The sequence below is a fragment of the Magnolia sinica genome, chromosome 17 (assembly GCF_029962835.1).
Source record: "Magnolia sinica isolate HGM2019 chromosome 17, MsV1, whole genome shotgun sequence".
NCBI classification, from domain to species: Eukaryota; Viridiplantae; Streptophyta; class Magnoliopsida; order Magnoliales; family Magnoliaceae; genus Magnolia; species Magnolia sinica.
In genome coordinates, this window is record NC_080589.1 from 12224220 (window position 1) to 12244403 (window position 20184).

A 20184-nucleotide genomic window follows, 5' to 3' on the forward strand; every position below is an offset into this window, starting at 1 on the left:
AGTGCCCACCTGTTGTGTATTTGTGGCCCATTTGGCGAGGCCCATTGTTGTGTATTTATGACCCATATGGCAAGGCTTGATGTGATGTATTTGAGGCCCATGTGCAGTGCCCACCTGTTGTGTATTTGAAGCCCATGTGATGAGGCCCATCGTGATGTCTTTGAGGCCCATGGGTTGTGGCCTATTGTGATGTATTGAGGCCCATGGGTTATGGCCCATTGTGATGCATTCGAGGCCCAGGTGGTGCGGCCCATTTGATGTATTCAAGACCCATGGGACATGGTCCATTATGATATATTTTTGGCCCATATGATGAGGCCCGACTTGATGTATACAAGGCCCGTTGTGATGTATACAAGGCCCGTTGTGATGTATATTGGGCCCATGTGAGCAGCCCACCATGATGTATTCAAGGTCCATGTGATGTGGCCTATTGTGATGTGTATTTGGGCCATGTGATGAGGGCCGTCATGATGTATATGTAGCCTTTGTATGAGGCCCAAGTGATATATATTAGGCCCTTGTGTGAGGCCATGGGCATACTATATGTTACGCTCTATGTGGGCCACTCATTGGGAGCAATGTTGGTTAAATGTCCATATTGATGGACAATGAAGGTTATTTCCACATTGTGACATTCCCTTATGCCCTTTGTTAGGCCGATTATGAGTACATGATAGTATAGCACCATGACACATGCCCATACGCATCATCTGCATGCTTGATATGAGATGTGGTTAACCATTGCATATGCCATAGGGTAGGTTGTTTATGGGACTCCCTGATAGGCGGAGTCATCCCACATGAGCGCACAATATGCGCAGGATTGATGTATGACTGGATTATATGACTCATGCATCTTGCATTGTGTGTTGTGATTATTGTATGCCCTAGCGACATCAGGGCCGTAGCCTCCATAGGCATATCGTGGATGGTCAGATGGGACACCAGAAATGTTTGGTTCTATCATACAGGCGCTATAGATGTCCCTCGGTGAAAATTTCTAAACCTCTGTGGCCAGGAGATGCCCCAACATCTAGACCGAGTGGATATATATGAGCGTATGAGGGCCGTATACCAGTAGGCCATGTCTCCCACTGTGTCGTGGTCAGTTGGGAGGGGGTGTGACCTTACCCGCCTGAGTGAGGGGGCAATATCTAGGTTGAGTTTGACCAGCTTGAGGAATGGGTCTGCTATCAACGAGCTGGGCCCGATATTAGCAGGCGAATAATGAGGTCTCTTCTACTTACCCAATTGTGCACTCGGATAGGGGCGACAAGCTGACGTAGACTGTAATAGACCCCTGTGATGATCCCAGAGATGTACATTATTAATATGTGGACTTATTTAGCATGAGTTGCATACTCAACATTTTACTCATTCATTTACTCATTCATTATCCACTTAGGCTTGTGGTGCGCAACTAATTGTTATGTGTACCTTCGTAGTGGCTAAGATTTCGGTTGGGGCGTGCGACCAATCTGAGATAAGGAGCTTACCACATTGAGTTTGATTATCTAAATTTAGGTATAAGACTAGTTTGGATAGAAGTCCCTTGTGATGGACCCCATAGCCTGCGATACTACATACTATCATCCCGACTTTACACTCCAGCTTGGTCATTTCATTCGCATCGCATATTGCATTACATCCGGGGCATATGGCATTTTGGGTTGCTATGCTACGTTTCTGCATTTATATGGCCTAGATGAGGTTGACGACATTCATGGACTCGTCAGGATTTGTATATTGTATTGCATTCTCAGTATATGATATTGACTTATTATGTTTTTGCATCACATAGCCTGGATAAGGCTGATGATATTCATGAACTTGTCAGTACTTCTGCTTACTCTGATATCTGTGTGTTTGACACTTACCTTGCACACACACTTTCACCACCCTCTAAGCTTTCTATAAGCTTATGCATGATAGATGCGTACAGGTGGCGTTAGGTCGCAGCAACGTTGAGCTTGGAGCGCGCAGCGAATTTCTGGAGCATATGATTTTTGATATATGTATATTTTCCTTTCAGTATTGTATTTAACTGTTCGTATTAGTGGATATGTGATGATGATGTTGCCTTTGTGATTTGACTAAACTTATGGTTATGCTTATTACGAGTTAAATGTACGTTGAAAAATCCTCCTTTTATGATCGCAGGATCGAAATCTAGCATATGGGCGCTGAGAGCCGAGAATGGGGTACTACGGAGGCTGTCGGCACCGGATTCGGTGATCGAGAATTTTGTGAGCTCGGTTTCCAAGTTTGGGGCGTGACAAGGTGAGCCTCAGATCAGTGATTTATGGGCTGATCTGTCCGTTGGGCCACTTCCATAGGGATCTAAGGGCTGAATTTTGACGTGTATGGTTAATTTAAGGTCCTCAGGCCAGGTATAAAGTTTTGAGTCAAACGGATGGTGGGAACCTTATGATCTTGCATTCAGGATGACTTCCAGGCCTTTTTAACTTCAATCGTTGAGTTTTCTCGGATCTTTGGCGTGTGAATTCTTCGATCTCGGTCCCCTAAAATCCGTCCCTTGCCTTAGTCATTCTTGAGCATTAAATCCATGCTTTTAACACCCCTTTTCAGTCCAAGCTATTAAATTCACCTTGCAACACAAACATGATTAAAATAGGATGTTAAACATTATCATGTAAATAAAATCAAGTAATAACTGAGGGTTTAATATGCAATATTTGACCCTCAACACAATCTCCAACCAACATTTTGCTAGTCTAGAGTAAAGTATGCGAAAAATATTTTAAGAATTACAGGATAATTTCTATAAACTTGAGTGATTTTTGAAAAATAATTCAGATACTAGAATTTTAAGATTCATGAATGTTGGGTATTACTTTCTCCTGGACTCAAGCGCACGGTAAACTTCATAGTCAAGTTCAAAGTATTAATCCATCGATTAGAACAATTCTAAATATTGAGTTCCATGGGTGTATAGTGTAATTTCGGCTTATCATCATTAAGAGTCCAATAATCAATTTTCATGATAACATTGATAATCAAATCGAGCATTCTTGGATAACCCAACCTAAACTGAAACTTACCTTACAGTTTAGCCTTTTTATTCTTCCAACTTCTGATTTTTCCATCGATAGCTTCACGCTGTGTCAACCTTTTTAAAGATCTTTAACAGGTAGCCATTTTCGATGACAACTATTTTTTAGCTGGATATTCTTCTCTCTCTTTTTTTTCAATGAACATGATGGACAAATTTCCCAGGTTGGTTCCTTCCATGATTAGTGATTACCAGGTTAATCATTCGATATCGAACTGAAACCTTAATGTATAAGCTAGATGTGACATGTGAAATCATGACTTAATCAATGCTTAAAACTTCTAATTATGGATTACTAATTCGAACTTAACTGTGAAATCTAACAAGCAACTGAATCCAAGAGTCATAAATCACTAACATTAACTATCTTATACTTCTAAATCAAAGATGGCCGTCAAATCACTTAGAATTAACAAAAAATTTTTAGAAAAATTTTAATTTTTTTTCACAATTTATATTCAAGACTAAGAAAACACTGATTAGGTAACCTAATCTCCCATCCTCAACCTAAAATCTACATTATCCTTAATGTAAAAGATTTAAGCATGCAATACATATGAGACAACGAAAGTAAAGGAAAAGTGATGGAAAGATAGTACCTGACGAGTAAATTGAATGACTTTTTTTTAAAAGAGATGTCAGCGTGAAGGTGGGTCAGCATAAGAGTGAAACCAACAAAAGCAAACTATCTTAAAACAACTGGAAAACAAACTATCGTAATAGCATAAAGTCGACTATCCTAGAACAATAAAAAATAAACTACCCTAGTCCTATGAAAGTAGTAAACCTACTTATACCTTAATCAGACTAGGAGATCAATCTGGGTAAACAGGATTATTCAAAGGAATGAACATGTCCTCTGAATCAAATTTATCAACAAATGGCTTTAATCGATGTCCATTTACTTTAAATTCATTGCCATTGTTTGGATTCTGAATCTCGACAGCCCCATGAGGATAAACATTGATAACAATGAACGAGCCAGTCTAACAAGATCGAAGCTTACCTGGAAAGAGATGTAACCGAGAATTATACAAAAGGACTTTCTGACCTGGCGTGAATGATTTTCGTAGAATGTGTTGGTCATGAAATGCCTTAATCCTATCCTTGCATATTCTTGAGTTCTCGTATGCATCGTTCCGAATTTCTTTAAGTTCATTTAACTGAAGTTTGCGTAGTGAGTCAGCGTTATCCATATTGAAATTCAGATTTTTAATTGCCCAGTAGGCTCTATGTTCCAACTTCACAAGTAAGTGGCAGGCCTTCCCATAGACAAGTCTAAAGGGAGACGTTCCAATAGGGGTCTTAAATGTAGTACGGTATGCCCACAAGACATCGGTTAATTGAATTGATCAATCCTTACAGTTAGGGTTAACCGTCTTTTTCAAAATATGTTTAATTTTCCTATTGAAAATCTCTGCTTGCCCACTTGTTTGTGGGTGGTATGGAGTGCTCACCTTATGAGAGATACCATATTTCTTCGTTAAATTCTTGAATGGTCTATTATAAAAATGTGAGCCCCCATCACTAATGATGGCTCGATGCATTCCGAACCGGGAAAGGATGTTCTCTTTTAAAAACTTAATGACCGTTCGATAGTCATTATTTCAGCACGGAATCAATTCGACCTATTTAGTGACATAGTCTACGACGAGCAAAATATATAAATTTTCCAAGGATTAAGGGAATGGTCCCATGAAATTGATGCCCCAACAGTCAAATGCCTGTATGATAAGGATGGGGTTTAAGGGTATCATATTTTGATGAGACAATACTCCTAATTTTTGACAATGCTCACATGCTTTACAAAACTCATGAGTGTCCCTGAACATAGTGGGCCAGTAAAAGCTACACTACAGAATCTTGGCCGTGGTCTTTTTAGCAAAAAAGTTCCCACCATAGGCCTGTGAGTGATAGAAGGAGATGACACTCTGATGTTCATCATCTGGCACACATCTCCTTAAGATTTGGTCTGGGCAATAAAACAAATACGGATCATCTCAGAAGAATTTGCGTACCGTGGTGAAAAATTTCTTCTTATCTTGCGCAGTCAAATGTGTCGGTGTGAAACCTGTGGTAAGATAATTAGCAATATTAGTAAATTAAGGTGAATGAGAGATTTTGAACAGTTGTTCGTCAGGGAACATGTCATTGATATGTGTTGTCTCAGGAGAATTAGGGAGATCAAGGTAAGAAAGATGGTCAACCACTACGTTCTCTACTCCCTTTTTATCCTTTATTTCTAAATAAAATTCTTAGAGCAGGAGGATCCATCTTATCAGGCGAGGCTTAGAATCGTTCTTAGAAAGAAGATACTTGAGTGCCGCATGATCTGTGTAAACGATGATCTTGGATTCAATCAAGTAGGACCTAAATTTGTCTAAAGCGAACACTACGGCTAAGAGTTCCTTTTCCGTAGTCGAGTGGTTCACTTGGGCAGGATTTAGAGTTCTACTTGCGTAATGAATAACGTAGGGCTTCTTTTCTTTTCTCTGGCCTAAAACCGCCCTAAGAGCATAATCAGATGCATCGCACAAAAGTTCAAAAGGAAGACTCCAGTCGAGTGGCTGCATGATAGGTGTAGTAGTCAACATGCCTTTAAGTTTAGTAAAAACTTCCTGACATTACTCAGTCCACTCGTATAGTGCATCCTTTTGAAGTACACTACATAAAGGACGAGAGAGGAGATAAAGTCCTTTATGAATCTTCTATAAAAACCGACGTGTCCTAAGAAGGATCGCATGTCTCGTATGTTCTCAGGTGGAGGTAGGTTAGAGATAAGATTAATTTTCGCCTTATCTACCTCGATTCCTTTGGACGAGATGATATGTCTAAGGACAATTCCCTTACAAACCATAAAATGACACTTCTCCCAATTGAGTACCAAGTTCTTTTCTTCACATCTTTTCAACATATATTTAAGATTCTTTAAGCAATCGCTGAAAGATAGACCGAAGACAAGGAAATCATCCATGAAGACCTCTAGATATTGCCCCACCATGTAGAAAAAATACTCATCATGCATCACTGAAAGGTGGCAGGGGCATTACATAGTCTGAATGACATCTTTCGGTAAGCAACGGTACCGTAAGGACATGTAAATGTGGTCTTTTCCTGATCTTCAGGGGCTATCTCTATCTGATTGTAGCCCGAATATACGTCAAGGAAATAGTAATGGAATGACTAGCTAGCCTTTCCAAGATTTAATCAATCAAGGGTAAAGGAAAGTGCTCTTTCCTTGTTACGGTATTCAACTTCCTGTAGTCAATGCACATTTTCTAACCAGTAGTAACTCTAGTTAGCATGAGTTCATTATCGGCATTGGATATAATGATGATTCTGGACTTCTTAGGAACTGCCTAAGTTGGACTCACCCAATGACTATCGGATATAGGGTATATGATACCCACATCCAATAGTTTAAGAACTTCGGATTTAACCACTTCCTTCATGTTTGGATTTAGTCTATGTTGTGATTGCCAAGAGGTCTTCGTATTATCTTCAAGATAAATGCGATGAGTATAAATCGAAGGGTCAATTCCTTTGAGGTCTGCAATCGTCCATCTAAGGGCTCCCTTATGCTCAATGAGAGTAGATATGAGCATACTCTCCTGTTCTTGCTCAAGGTGGAAAGAAATCACCACTGGGTATGTCTCATCTTGACGTAAGTAGACATATTTTAAATCAGAGGGCAACGGCTTTAGGTCAAGCTTCGGTGCCTTAAGGCTAGACGATAGAGGCACTACATCAGTTTGGGGCAATTCTTCAAATTGTGGCCTCCATCGGTTAACTTCAAGTACTGGCACAGTGTCAAGCATGACAACCATCTCCCTAATCATATCATCATCAAAATCATGGGAGTGGGCCAGGTACGTCTCTAGAGGGTCAGAGGATAAGGTCAAAGGTGTTCTATCTTCCATGAAAGAGTCAATCATATTAATGTCATGGAAATCGTCATCATCCTCTAACCGTCTGCCTGTATTAAAAAAGATGTTCAACTCCAATGTTGTATTCTCGAAGGATATACTCATGACTCCATTCCTACAATTGATAATTGCGTTTGAAGTAGCGAGGAATGGGCGACCAAGAATGATGAGAATCTGGGTGCTCATGTTACTGATGGGTTCAGTATCTAGGACAATAAAATCTACAAGGTAGTAGAATCTGTCAACCTGGACCAACACATCTTCAATTATCCCTTTTGGTACACGAACAGAGTGATCAACAAGTTGTAATGTAGTTAAGGTGGGTTTTAATTCATACAAACCTAATTGTTTGTACACCGAGTAGGGAATTAGATTTACACTCACTCCTAAGTCAAGAAGTGCGTGCTCAATTGGGTAGTTCCTGATTACACAAGATATTGTTAGGCTACCGAGATCTTTGAATTTCTGTGGCACATCTTGCTTTAGGATGACACTCACTTTCTCAGTCAAGAAGATTTTCTTTTGAATATTTTGCCGTCTTTTGATCGTACACAAGTCTTTTAGAAATTTGGCATATGAAGGTATTTGTAAAGATAAGCCAGCATGAAGGTATTTGTAAATATATGAAGGTATTTGTAAAGATAAGCTAGAAGGGAGAATTTCAACCTTGCGCAACATTGGAATTATTTTGACGCTCCATTCTCCCTCTTCAAGCACCAAATGTGTGAACTTAATAATGTCCGTGCTAAAGACATCCCTCGTTCCATTTGGGATACTCCGATTACGACAGCAAACAGTGATCTCTGCTTGGAAAGAATTAGAGTTGCGAGACTTATCTTCCATGCAATCATCATAGCACTCATCACAAGAACAAGCATCCCATCCGATATGGATGTTGTTGCAACGAGGCCATTCCGTATAGCGAACACCACTCAGATCTGGGCCAGTGAGAGGAGCCTCGGTAATATATTTGCCTTCCCACAAAAACCCACAATGTTGACATGCATAACCTAAACCCTAAACCCTAAAATAATGTTAAAAACCCTAGATAAGAAGATACAGACCAAGAAAACTGAAATCCAAATCCTAAATATGAAAAAAGACTGCGTGTACTGTAGCTATGGTACTATAGCAGTATTACTGTAGCGATGATACTATAGCACTGTTACTGTAGCACGGAGCAAAAAATTACGAAAATTATGGTTTAGAGTAAGATAAAGAAAGATAGTAAATAAAGGAAAACAAACACATAAAAAATAAACCTATACACACTAATATGGCCGCAATAAGTTCTGGCTGAGACATGGAAGAACGGGGACCTGACGTAAACGTAAATACACAGTGCGAGGGAATGGTGTTGTAAAGATAATATCAGTAATAAGGTGAAATCTAGGAAAATTATAAGATAACAAACACTTAATGTAAACACGAAATCTAAAACAAACACTTTTACGTAATAACATGAAAGACTTTCATTAAAAGCATATAAGTACAAGATACACTATTAACTCTCATTAACTCTCATGAAAACTACTATTTACAAAGCATTTTTCACACACAGACTTTTTTCACTCTTACACTCTGTCACTCTAACTTCAACTTGTATTTTCTGATGTATCCTCTGATGATCTAACTTGCTGCATCACCTAGTATTTATAGATGAAGGTAGGGTGGTGGAGAGGCGGTGAAGTTTGCATTGTTCTTATCTTCAAGACGCTTCAAGGTGCTTCGACTGCAAGGCGGTGATTGGCTAGGCGACGTGGATGGCATGGATCAATTGGAGCAACACCTAAGCAGATACATGGCGGTTTACGGAGATATGTGCTGTCAGAAGAAAACTTGTCTCAGGAGAAGTGGGCCACATGTGGTGACACGTAAAAAGGAGTGTTGCAGGAGAGAAGACTCGTAAGTGCAACTTTTTACATCTTTTACAGCAAGCTTTAATGAAGATACTATTTAAATACTATTCAACATAGTATAGCATAGTATTTTGCATAGTGATATGCATTCATTTCTCCTGGAGCATTCTTTTGGAAACTCGTTGAGTTGGCAACGCATCGAGTTAACTCACTGAGTAGGGACTCAGTCATCATCCTCTAAGTCAGAAGTTGTGGCATATGGGAGCATGAAGACAGCATAGGGAGAATGTGCATCTTCATCACTGGAAGATGGAGACGGAGCTGCAAGGATTTCCATATTTCTTTCAATGTAGGTTGTGAAATGTTCCAAGCAGAGATCACTATTTGCTTTCGTAATCGGAGTATCCCAAATGGATGAGGGATGTCTTCAGTACAAACATTGTTAAGTTCACACAGTTGGCGTTGTGGAGCCTGAGGCTATGGAGTAGGTTGTTGCATAAGTTGATCAGGGACAGCTAAATCAACACTGTTAGACTGAGAGGAATCATCTGAAGCACAATCATCGCTGGACGGAATTAATGCTTGACTTCGAAGGAAGGAAGCAATAGGATTTAATGGTTCTTGAGGCATGAAGTCTTCAGAGGGAAGAGAAGAGGCCATCAGATCATAGGTGAACAAATGATCTGAGTCAATAGGTTGTTTGCCTTTAGAGGAAGAGGGGACAGAAGGGTGTGAGGCTGGTTAAGTGGGCGGAGTGTGAGGGGAAGTAGGTTGACAAGATTGTGAGGATGAGGCTGAGGAGGTTGAGGTAGAGGTTGGCTATAAGATGGAGTAGGAGTAGCTCATGGGACTATTAGGATTGAAGATGGCATTAATGGTAATGGAGGTTGAGTGGGAAGTGGATGCTGTCTAGGGAATAATGGATTTTCGTCAAAAATAGGAGGAGTAGGGCAAGGCGAATTCTTGAGAGAATAGAGCTGAGCCTTCAAATTCTTCCTTTCTATTTCTTTCTGCAGGAGAAGATTAGAGTTATGAACCGTTGTGGCAATGATATACAATTCTTTTTCAACTGCAGCGATACGAGCTTCTAGCATAGGAATAACTGGGCTTTGTTTTTGAACAGTAGCCGCGAGCTGTTGTTGTATATGCAAAATTTCCTGCAATGCAAGATTCCGCTGAGCGGCATTCTCAGCTTGCCAATTTAGAGCTGCTTTTGCTGCTAAGACACGTTTGGGAGTACCATCTGTCTGAAGACCAGGAGGATCTTTAATTTTTCAAATATAACGTGTCCGTTCTACTGGATGATCAAAATCATCAGTAGGAGGGAAGTGAGGATCAGATGCTGGCTCATAAGCGCATACCATAGGTGGAGAGGAGATTGGATGAGGCTTTTGAGAGACAGATTGGGAACATCGGAGATGGGACAAGGCCTTTCGATAGTATGACATGAGTGGTGGTTTAGACGCAGGCTTTGGATGGTTTGGAGGTAATTGAGGTGGCATGTGAAGGTATTTGTTTTACAACATCAAGTAGAGGAATATTAACCTTCACTTGTTTCAACACCTCTAGAATGTCCTGAGAGTTAGAGAGAGGTTTTGTTGCAACCAACTGTTGGGGGAATGGGGCAATCGGCTTGCCTTGAAGTTTTGGTTCCAATTCTTCTGGAGCAATGCTAGGTCTATCATTGTTATCCTCTTCCGGCTTCTTAGGCTTTTCAGTCCTTACCGGAATAGATTTGTCAATTATTTTTCCACTCCTAAGAGTTGTGATAGGCTTAGCTTGCTCCATTTGATTTGAAGAGCTTGGATCACTTATCTCATATTGTGGTTTGGGATTGGGGAAAGGTTGGGCTGGAAGAATCCATTTTTTCCCAATTGAATTTTGTCTCACACCCTTGTATGGCCTTTGAAATGTCTTGAAGGGTTTGCAATATACCCTGAGTGATAAGCTCTTGGTTTTGAATATGTTTTAGAACCGAATTTGATTAAAGAAACCTTGAGGAGTAGCAGTTTGTACATTCCTCCAACTAAAATTTAGATGATTTCTCCAACCAGGATTGTATGTATTAGAGGTAGGTCCATTGAAAGGTCTTTGGTAATTGTTCACGGCATTAAATTGCTCATTCAACACCTCTTGAAAGGCAGGTATTGTTGGACAATTTTCAGTTGTGTGAACATTGCAAGCACAAATACCGCAAACAATTTCCTTAACCTTATCCTTATTTAATTCCATGGCCTTGAATTTTCTTATGAGATTAGACACTTTAATATTGATATCATCATCCTCTTTCAGAAGGTATAATCCGCCCCTCTCCTTTGATTGAGTGGGCCTAGAAGTGGTGCTTGATTTTGGATAAGTGTCCCATGATTGTACGTTTTCAGCAAGTCTGTCCAAGTAATCCCACACATCATCAATATTTTTATTCATGAATTCCTCATTGCACATTGTCTCAACCAATTGGCGCATGGAAGATGTCAGTTCATCATAGAAAAAGTGTGTAATCCTCTTCCGGGGAATGGGGCAATCGACTTGCCTTGAAGTTTTGGTTCCAATTCTTATGGAGCAGTGCTAGGTTTATCATTGTTATCCTCTTCCGGCTTCTTAGGCTTTTCAGTCTTTACCGGAATAGATTTGTCAATTATTTTTCCACTCCTAAGAGTTGTGATAGGCTTAGCTTGATCCATTTAATTTGAAGAGCTTGGATCACTTATCTCATATTGTGGTTTGGGATTGGGAAAAGGTTGGGCTGGAAGAATCCATTTTTCCCCAATTGAATTTTGTCTCACACCCTTGTATGACCTTTGAAATGTCTTGAAGGATTTGCAATATACCCTGAGTGATAAGCTCTTGGTTTTGAATATGTTTAGAACCAGATCCTCTTGTAGTTTCGCTTGATTTGGAATTTGATTAAAGAAACCTTGAGGAGTAGCAGTTTGTCTATTCCTCCAACTGAAATTTTTACGATTTCTCCAACCAGGATTGTATGTATTGGAGGTAGGTCCATTGAAAGGTCTTTGGTAATTGTTCACGGCATTGAATTGCTCATTCAACACCTCTTGAAAGGCAGGTATTATTGGACAATTTTCAGTTGTGTGAACATTGCAAGCACAAATACCGCAAACAATTTCCTTAACCTTATCCTTATTTAATTCCATGGCCTCGAATTTCCTTATGAGATTATACACTTTAATATTGATATCATCATCCTCTTTCAGAAGGTATAATCCGCCCCTCTCATTTGATTGAGTGGGCCTAGAAGTGGTGCTTGATTTTGGATAAGTGTCCCATGATTGTACGTTTTCAGCAAGTCTGTCCAAGTAATCCCACACATCATCAACATTTTTATTCATGAATTCCTCATTGCATATTGTCTCAACCAATTGGCGTATGGAAGATGTCAGTTCATCATAGAAAAAGTGTGTAATGTGCTACATTTCAAAACCGTGTTGTGGGCATGAACTAACAAGATCCTTGAACCGCTCCCAACATTGGAAGAATGTTTCGTCCTCCTTTTGGGCGAAGTTCATGATTGATTTTCTAAGGATGTTTGTTTTATGATATGGAAAAAATTTCTTTATGAACTCCCATATCATATTATTCCATGTGCCATTAGATCTAGGATGTAGTGAATGTAACCATGTCCTAGCTTTCTCTTTCAAGGAAAAGGGAAAGAGTTTCAGCCTGACCGTGTCCTTAGACACATTTGGAAAATATAAGTGGCTATGATATCATCATACTCTTTCAGGTGTAAATATGGATTTTCTGACTCAAGCCCATAAAATTTAGGAAGGAGTTGGATCACCCCTAGCTTGATATCCATGTGTCCCGTATTCTCTGGAAAAACCATGCATGAGGGCGTGCTCACCCCCGCCGGTTGTAAATAATCTCGTAAAGTACGAGCGGGGGTGCTTGATGCACCTCGTTCTCATCCTGGACTTCCCCAACCCGAGGTTAAGGTTGTCCCTCTGGTTAATTGGCTAGTTGATTTGCGGCCATAACCTCAATTAACTCTGGAGATCTCGAGCGGTGTCTAGTCCTGCGATGAATAGTCAACCCCTCAATCAATCCTCCTTCAGTCAAGAGACATCGAGTGTTGTCACGGACCCACTTGGGCATGAAACACTTGCAGCCCTTAATCTCAGATTCTAACCTAAACCTAAAAAGGAAGAAAGGAAATAGAAATATAGAAATAGAAAGAAAAGAGTTGGAAAGAAGTTACCAAATTAGAAGTTCCTAAGTTAAAAACCTGCAAAACAAAACAAAACAAAACAAGTTAGAACCTAAAAATAGAAAGAAAGTTAGTATATAAAATTAAAAGAAATCCTAGAATTAGAAAGTTTTTAAAAATAGAAAATAAAACCTAATCTAAAAATAGAGGATAAAAAAATTAGAAAATTAGAAAGAGATTACCAATTTAGAAAGTCTATATCAGGGTCTTACAAAACAGGAAAGTTAGGTTAGTTTCTAAAAACAGAAAAATCTAAAATTAGAAAAAACCCTAATCTTAACCTAATTTCAAAACTAATTAATCTCATAAAAATGCAACTGTCAATCCCCGACAACGGCGCCAAAAACTTGTTCACAACCCCAAATGTAGGGTCGCGATGTAGTAATAATCTTGGTAACATTGAGGTTGAATCCACAGAGACTGAACCTTGTACGTAATCTGAAAGTAACTAGAATTAGAACTAGAAGAAGATGTGATCTAAATCAGGAAATTTTAAGAGAATAATTGTAAAGTTCTTAACTAAAACTTGTAAAATTTAAAGGTGAGAAACTAGGGTTTCCAAGGATCCACTTGTAGAGATCAGGGAGATCTATACTTGATTTAAAAACACAATTGGAATCAGAGTCCCGTCTTCATCCAATTGGAAGATATTTCATTAAAATCTAAATCTAAACTTCCTTTGATCTAGTTTTCAAGAGATGAGAGGAATGAGAATTAGAATTGATTCTATCACAAAACCATGCCCAAGAGACAAAGTAAACAACAGAATTTAACCAATCCACAACCAATCTGAAAGAGTTATGAACGTTAGGAAGGATTCCCTCATCCAACCATGTCCATGAGACGATGGTGAACAACAAGGCTTCCTAACTCCACACTCATAATAACGAAAAGGACATGCTCAGAGCTATCGCAGATCCATTGTAATTTAAGTTACAATAAACCATTAAAAACTAAAAACATTCCTTATAATCAAACTATAATCAAAATTAGTTCAATTTAAACATGAATCAAAGCATAGAAAACATCCTATCATGCTACAAGCTTCACCTCTTAGCCCTAGCTAAGAGGTTTAGCTCATCGTAGACATTATGATCCAAAAACTCTTAAGGAAAGACACAAATAAAGAAAAAGCAAAGAAAGGAAGGAGGAACTCTTTGAAGCCGGCCGTAACTCCACGTCTCTCTCTCTCTCTCTCTCTCTCTCTCTCTCTCTTCTTCACATGTCTAGATAATGATGCCCACGTTCTCCCTCTCCTTTTATAGCCTTCATGAGGCAGTGGAGAGCTTGGAGTTGATGCGTAAGGAGAACGTGCGTGCGTCTTTACGCAGCACCTTGCGTGCGAAGCGACAACGAAAGAAAAACTGTAAGAAATTCTTGCGTTTAACCTGATTTCTTGGGACAGTGAAAGCCTGATTGGGATATGAGCTGTTCAGGCTTCTTGGCCCTGGTCGACCCCACCTTGGAAGTGATTTGAACGGTTGGAATCATCGGTTCGATCCCGACCAATATCGCCGAACAGCCTGGAATTCCCAATTTTTCGGACGCGCGTAAGCCTTACGCGAGTTGTATTAAGATGCTTGGTGGGCCCCAAAGTGATGTTTTCGGAGAAATCCATCCCATCCATTAGATTCGTGGCAAAATTTTAGTCAGGAATGGACGGTTTTGCTCGAGTTTGGTGCAGCCCACTGTATTAAATTTTTTCGCCGTTCATCCTGCATTTTACAGCGATCTATATGTGTACACGTGCATGAGACCAAAAAATCAACATGGGTATGGTTAGCCCCACGTCCTAGATTGAATGGACGATTCGGATCAGCCATATGGGCGATGATGGTGGCCCACTTCAAGTCCCCGACGTGTCAGCATGCGAATGCTGGCTGCTGTTTCAAAGAAGGGTTGGGTCAACAACCCTTGACTGGTTTTGGCGGTCCGGTGTGGCGCGGGAGTGCATCGGCTGTGCACCTCAAGCCCCTATGTGGGGTCCACTGTGATGCTTATGAGAAATTCGCTCCGTTCATCCATTTTGCCATCTGATTTAAGGGGTTGAGACCAAAATTGAAGTATATCCAGAGATCAAGTGGGCCTCAGATCAGTGATTTATGGGCTGATCTGTCCGTTGGGCCACTTCCACACGGATCCAAGGGTTGAATTTTGACGTGTACAGTTAATTTAAGGTCCTTAGGCTAGGTATAAAGTTTCGAGCCAAATAGATGGTGGAAACCCTATGATCTTACATTCAGGATGACTTTCAGGCCTTTTTAACTTCAATCGCTGAGTTTTCTCGGATCTTTGGCATGTGAATTCTTCGATCTTGGACCCTTAAGATTCATCTCTTGCCTTGGTAATTCTTGAGCATCAAATCCATGGTTTTAGTACCCTTTTTCAGTCCAAGCTCTTAAATTCACATTGCAACACAAACATGATTAAAATAGGACGTTAAACATTATCATGTACGTAAAACCAAGTAATAACTGGGGTCTAATATGCAATATTTGATCCTCAACAGTTCTAGTAGATCTTTATGTTTTTCTTATGTTTATGAGTTCGTTATGATCAGCTAAGCTCTTAGTTAGGGCTAAGAGGTAAAGCTTGTAGTGTGTTGGGATTTTTACTTTACTTTGATTCATATTTATATTAAACTTCATTGATTTTTAGTTGATTTTAAGGAATATTTTTAGTTTTCTATGGTTTGTTGTAACTTAAATTGTAGTAGATGCTCGATAGCTTTGTGTATATTCTTTTCTTATTTGAGATTGTGGGATTGGTAAATCCTGTTGTTTGCCATTGTCTCCTGGGCATGGTTTGGTGACGGAATCCCTTCCAAATCTTCACAATCCTCTTCCATTGAGGTTAGATCAATGAGAAGTTTAGAGATTTGATCGTCTCTCCTTTCAATTAGATAAGATAAGACTCTGATTCTAATTGGATCTCTTGAATCAAGTAAGGTAGAATCCTAATAGCTACAAGTGGATCCTTGGCACCCTAGTTCCCACCTTTAAATTCACAAGTTTCAATCTACAATATTCACAATTACTTCCTTTATTCCAAATTTCTAATTTAGATTTTCTTCTAGCTCTAATTCTAATTACTTTAAAAAACATTCAAGATTAGTCCCTGTGGATTCGACCCCAGTCTCACCGAGATTATTACTACATCGCGACCCTACACTTGGGGTTGTGAACCCCCAACATGAAAAGGGCTTAGAAAAATTAGGAGAATAACGTGGTTAGGACAAATTAGACACTAACTATTTTTGGCCCAAAACCATAAGTCTAGTAGGATTCATGACAATCTATAAATAGTAAGTTTGCTATTTATAGTAAGTTTGCTATTTACAGTAAGTCATGTTTTTAGGGAGTTTGAGTATAAAACTCTATCATAGGTTTGAGCTCATTATTTAAAGGATTGTAATTTTATTATTATCATCAATCAATTTATTTTTGAATTTATTAAAATTTATTTATATTTTTATCCCTTGTGGATTTGAGGAAGCTCTATGAGGAGTCTAGAGAGCTCAGTGGATTCAAAGTAGTTATCCTTAAGGAAGATGGTGATTGACTCCATCACGTCCTTCCCTGCATCAATTGGTATCAGAGCAAGGACTCCCCTCGGGCTGATGGCAGCTAATGACAGAATGGACCAAAATCCTATGAACAGTAATCCAGGGATTCATTATCTATTGGGAAGAATAGAAACTTTCTACCAGGAGAGTCAGTTAACTATGCAAGGGTTGTAGGCAACCCTTGACCGTATTGCAGATGCACTAATTCCACCCCGAGCCTAAGGCGATGCTCAGCCACCCGTGATCATTGTACTATACAACATCGATTTTCATAAAGCACTTCTGGAGGTGAATCGTAGGGTTACCCCAGATGAGTTGAATTCCAATAACGAGGATATCGATGGCGGCGTTGCCCGACGACAAATCCATAAAGACGATCGACTAGATCGTGTTGAAAGAGACTATTGAGGTAAGACCGAACTTCTCAATTTTAATGGCTTATTGCGTATATAAGATTTTCTTGATTGGTTAGCCGAAGTAGAATGATATTTTGATTATATGGATGTGCCGAAACATAAAAAGTGAAATTAGTAGCATTTAAAATAAAATCTGGTGCTTTTGCATGGTGGGAGAAATTAAAACTCTCACGTGCTTTATAAAACAAGCCACCCATCCGATCATGATTGCGGATGAGATGCATTTTTTAATCATAATTTCTCCCCAGTGATTATGAGCAGGTATTGTTCTAGTAATACCAAAATTATCGGTAGGAAAATCGAACCGTCAAAGATTACATCAAAGAATTTGAGCGGTTGGCAACGCGGAATGATTTGTTGGAGACCGAATCACAGAAGGCAGCATGGTTCATAAGTGGTTTACAACCGACAATTCAGGACTGAGTTCAGATGCACCTGACCAGGACCATGGATAAAGCGGTTCAGTTATAAAGTAGTGTGAAATGCAGCTTGCAAGAGTCTCTACTCGGCCTTATCTTTTGAATCGGCCCCCCATGACGGGTCTCACGCAGGATTTAACATTGGCTAAAGGAAATGAACCAATAGAAGGGTGTCCTTAACCTTCTACAATCGTAAACTATGATACGGAGAGTGGTTTATTTAAGCCTCAATATGCAGCACCTACAACATTGGGTCCTAGTAGGATTTCAAATCATTATGGTCGACCAAGGCCGAACAATTGTTATCGCTGTGGCCAACCATACCACTTATCAAATACATGCCCTCAATGCCCTACAGCCCACTTGACCATTAATGAAGGTGGAACTGAAGGAGAGGCAGTGGAAGAAGGCCCTTAATTTGATGAAGATGAACAGACTGCTGAGGAAGCAGTTAGTGATGAAGAATGGTTGGCCAAGGGTCATAGAGAATCCTTGGTCGTGATGTGATTATTGTATACTCCAAGGAATGAGATGCACCGGTAATGACACAATATATTCCGTACACGGTGTACTGTCAATGAAAAGGTCTATGATGTAATCATAGACAATGTCAGTAGCGAGAACATAGTCTCAAAGGTGATGGTGAAAAGGTAGTGGCTACTTATGACGAGGCATCCTTCCCCTTATTCGATTACTTAGATAAAAAAATGAACTTTGTTATTTACGAGGAACATTGTATTATGTCTTCACATTTGAGAATTCAAAGAGAAAGCTTGTAGGCTATGTTGATTCAGACTACGCAGGAAATGATGATAACAAAAGGTCGACTTTTGACTACTTGTTTGTGCTAACAGGTGGAGCAGTCAGTTGGATAGCGAAGCTTCAGTCTGTGATTTCTCTTTCCACAACATAAACTGAGTACATAACGGTGACAAAGGCATTCAAGGAAGGTGTTTGGTTGCATAGAATGATAAACAAACTCGGGCTTCAGTAAGAGGTCGTGCTGGTTAATTGTGACAACAAAAGTTTGATCAATTTGACAAAGAATTCGATTTACCATTATCGAAATAAATAAATTGATGTTCGTCATCATTTTATCTGACAGGTGCATGAGAAAGACAGTGTCTCTTGAGAAAATCCACACAAGTATGAATTTGGTGGACATGCTTACAAAGGTGGTTCCCATAGAGAAGTTCAGATTATATGTGACTGCTCTAGGTCTAACAAAAAATTAATGAAGATGGAGTATGCACGAAAAACGATGGCGATAGTGAAGCTATGATATAGGCGATTAGAGATGGAGTGTGGAGCAGTGGTTCATGATGATTGAAGCCATAGTGGAGATTGTTGTCAAATGTCTTCAATCTGTACATGAAACAGGGGTTTGATCGATCGACCACCTTGATTGATCAATCAAGTGAGCCCCAAATTATACAGATTGGTATCTGGATAGTTTTGGACAGTCTCGATCGATCAAGCTGTTGGGTCAATTGATTGATAGAAGTTGAAAATGCTTATAATCTATCTGGACACTTTTGAGCATGTTCGAGCAATTGAACATGGTAATCGATCGGTCGAGAACCACTCGATCGATGGTTAGATCAACGATGCGCAAGATTTTTCGTAATTGCGCGATTAGTTTTATATCCCGTGTGTTATACTATATATATGGGTGTAATTGCGGGATTAGGGTATTCCAATCGGGGCTTAAATGTTTCTAGAGTTTGGAAATGAGAAAACGAGTGTTTTCTGATTGTAAGTTCATCAATCTCTTATTCTTTTTGTTTTCATAGTGATCATTGTCACTTTATGCCGTGGTTTTTTCCTACGATGGTTTTTTTACATAAAATTTGCATGTTCTTAGTAATGCTTATTTGCATTTATCTCTTTATTGTTTGATTTGAATTCAGGGTTTACTTTTATGGTCCTCCAACATTATCAACAATGACGTTGACCAATGAGAAGTGACGCAGCAGGAATTCCCTCTGCCTTCGATGTAAACATTCCACACTCTTTACTTTAATATGCTTTTATTTCTTCTCTTAAACTCTATTCCCATAAAAATTTATTCGCTCTTAGAAACTTTTTGTCCACCAAATTTAGAATTAATATTTTTAATGTTTCTACCCTTAAACTATAGTCTTAGAAAAAACTTACTCTATTTTAATAAACATGGTTCATCAAATTTAGAATTAATATTTTCGAGGGACTTCCCTAATCCTCTCTGCGTGTTACCTCAACTTCTACCTAGACCCAATCTGATTTGACATCCGAGTCACCCAACCTGGCCGAGTTGATCCAAGCCACCCAGTTTTTTAAAAATAGGTACGATTCGTTCCAACGATGGGGGATGATGTACGATTCTTTTCTGGTCAGCAACGAAAGATAATTTGTCCACCCCCTTGATTAGCTTGACAATATCAAAATGTAAACTTCATCGATTAACTATGTCATCCCAACATCTCATGGTACAATATAAATGATTTGGTAGTATCGTCTCCATACTAACTACCGTACAACCTACCTTACACCACGGACTACATGGGAGAGTGGATCAGAACTCCCCGTCTAGTGGGCCATTTACGATTGACCCAATACAAAACAACACTAGCTGGACAAATTGGTGGCCTACAAATGGAAGGTTAAAGATAAACGATCAACGGTCGACATTCCAAGGAGAAGTGATTTCTCTGAT

The 20184-nt window shown here is 39.5% G+C and overlaps 1 non-coding gene across 1 annotated transcript; it reads left to right on the forward strand.

The window, feature by feature from the left end:
- Positions 1-12299: 12299 nt before the first annotated feature.
- Positions 12300-12406, forward strand: LOC131232094 (small nucleolar RNA R71). Its single transcript, XR_009164697.1, has one exon. It is a non-coding gene; the product is annotated as a small nucleolar RNA R71 (small nucleolar RNA).
- The last annotated feature ends 7778 nt before the right edge of the window (positions 12407-20184 follow it).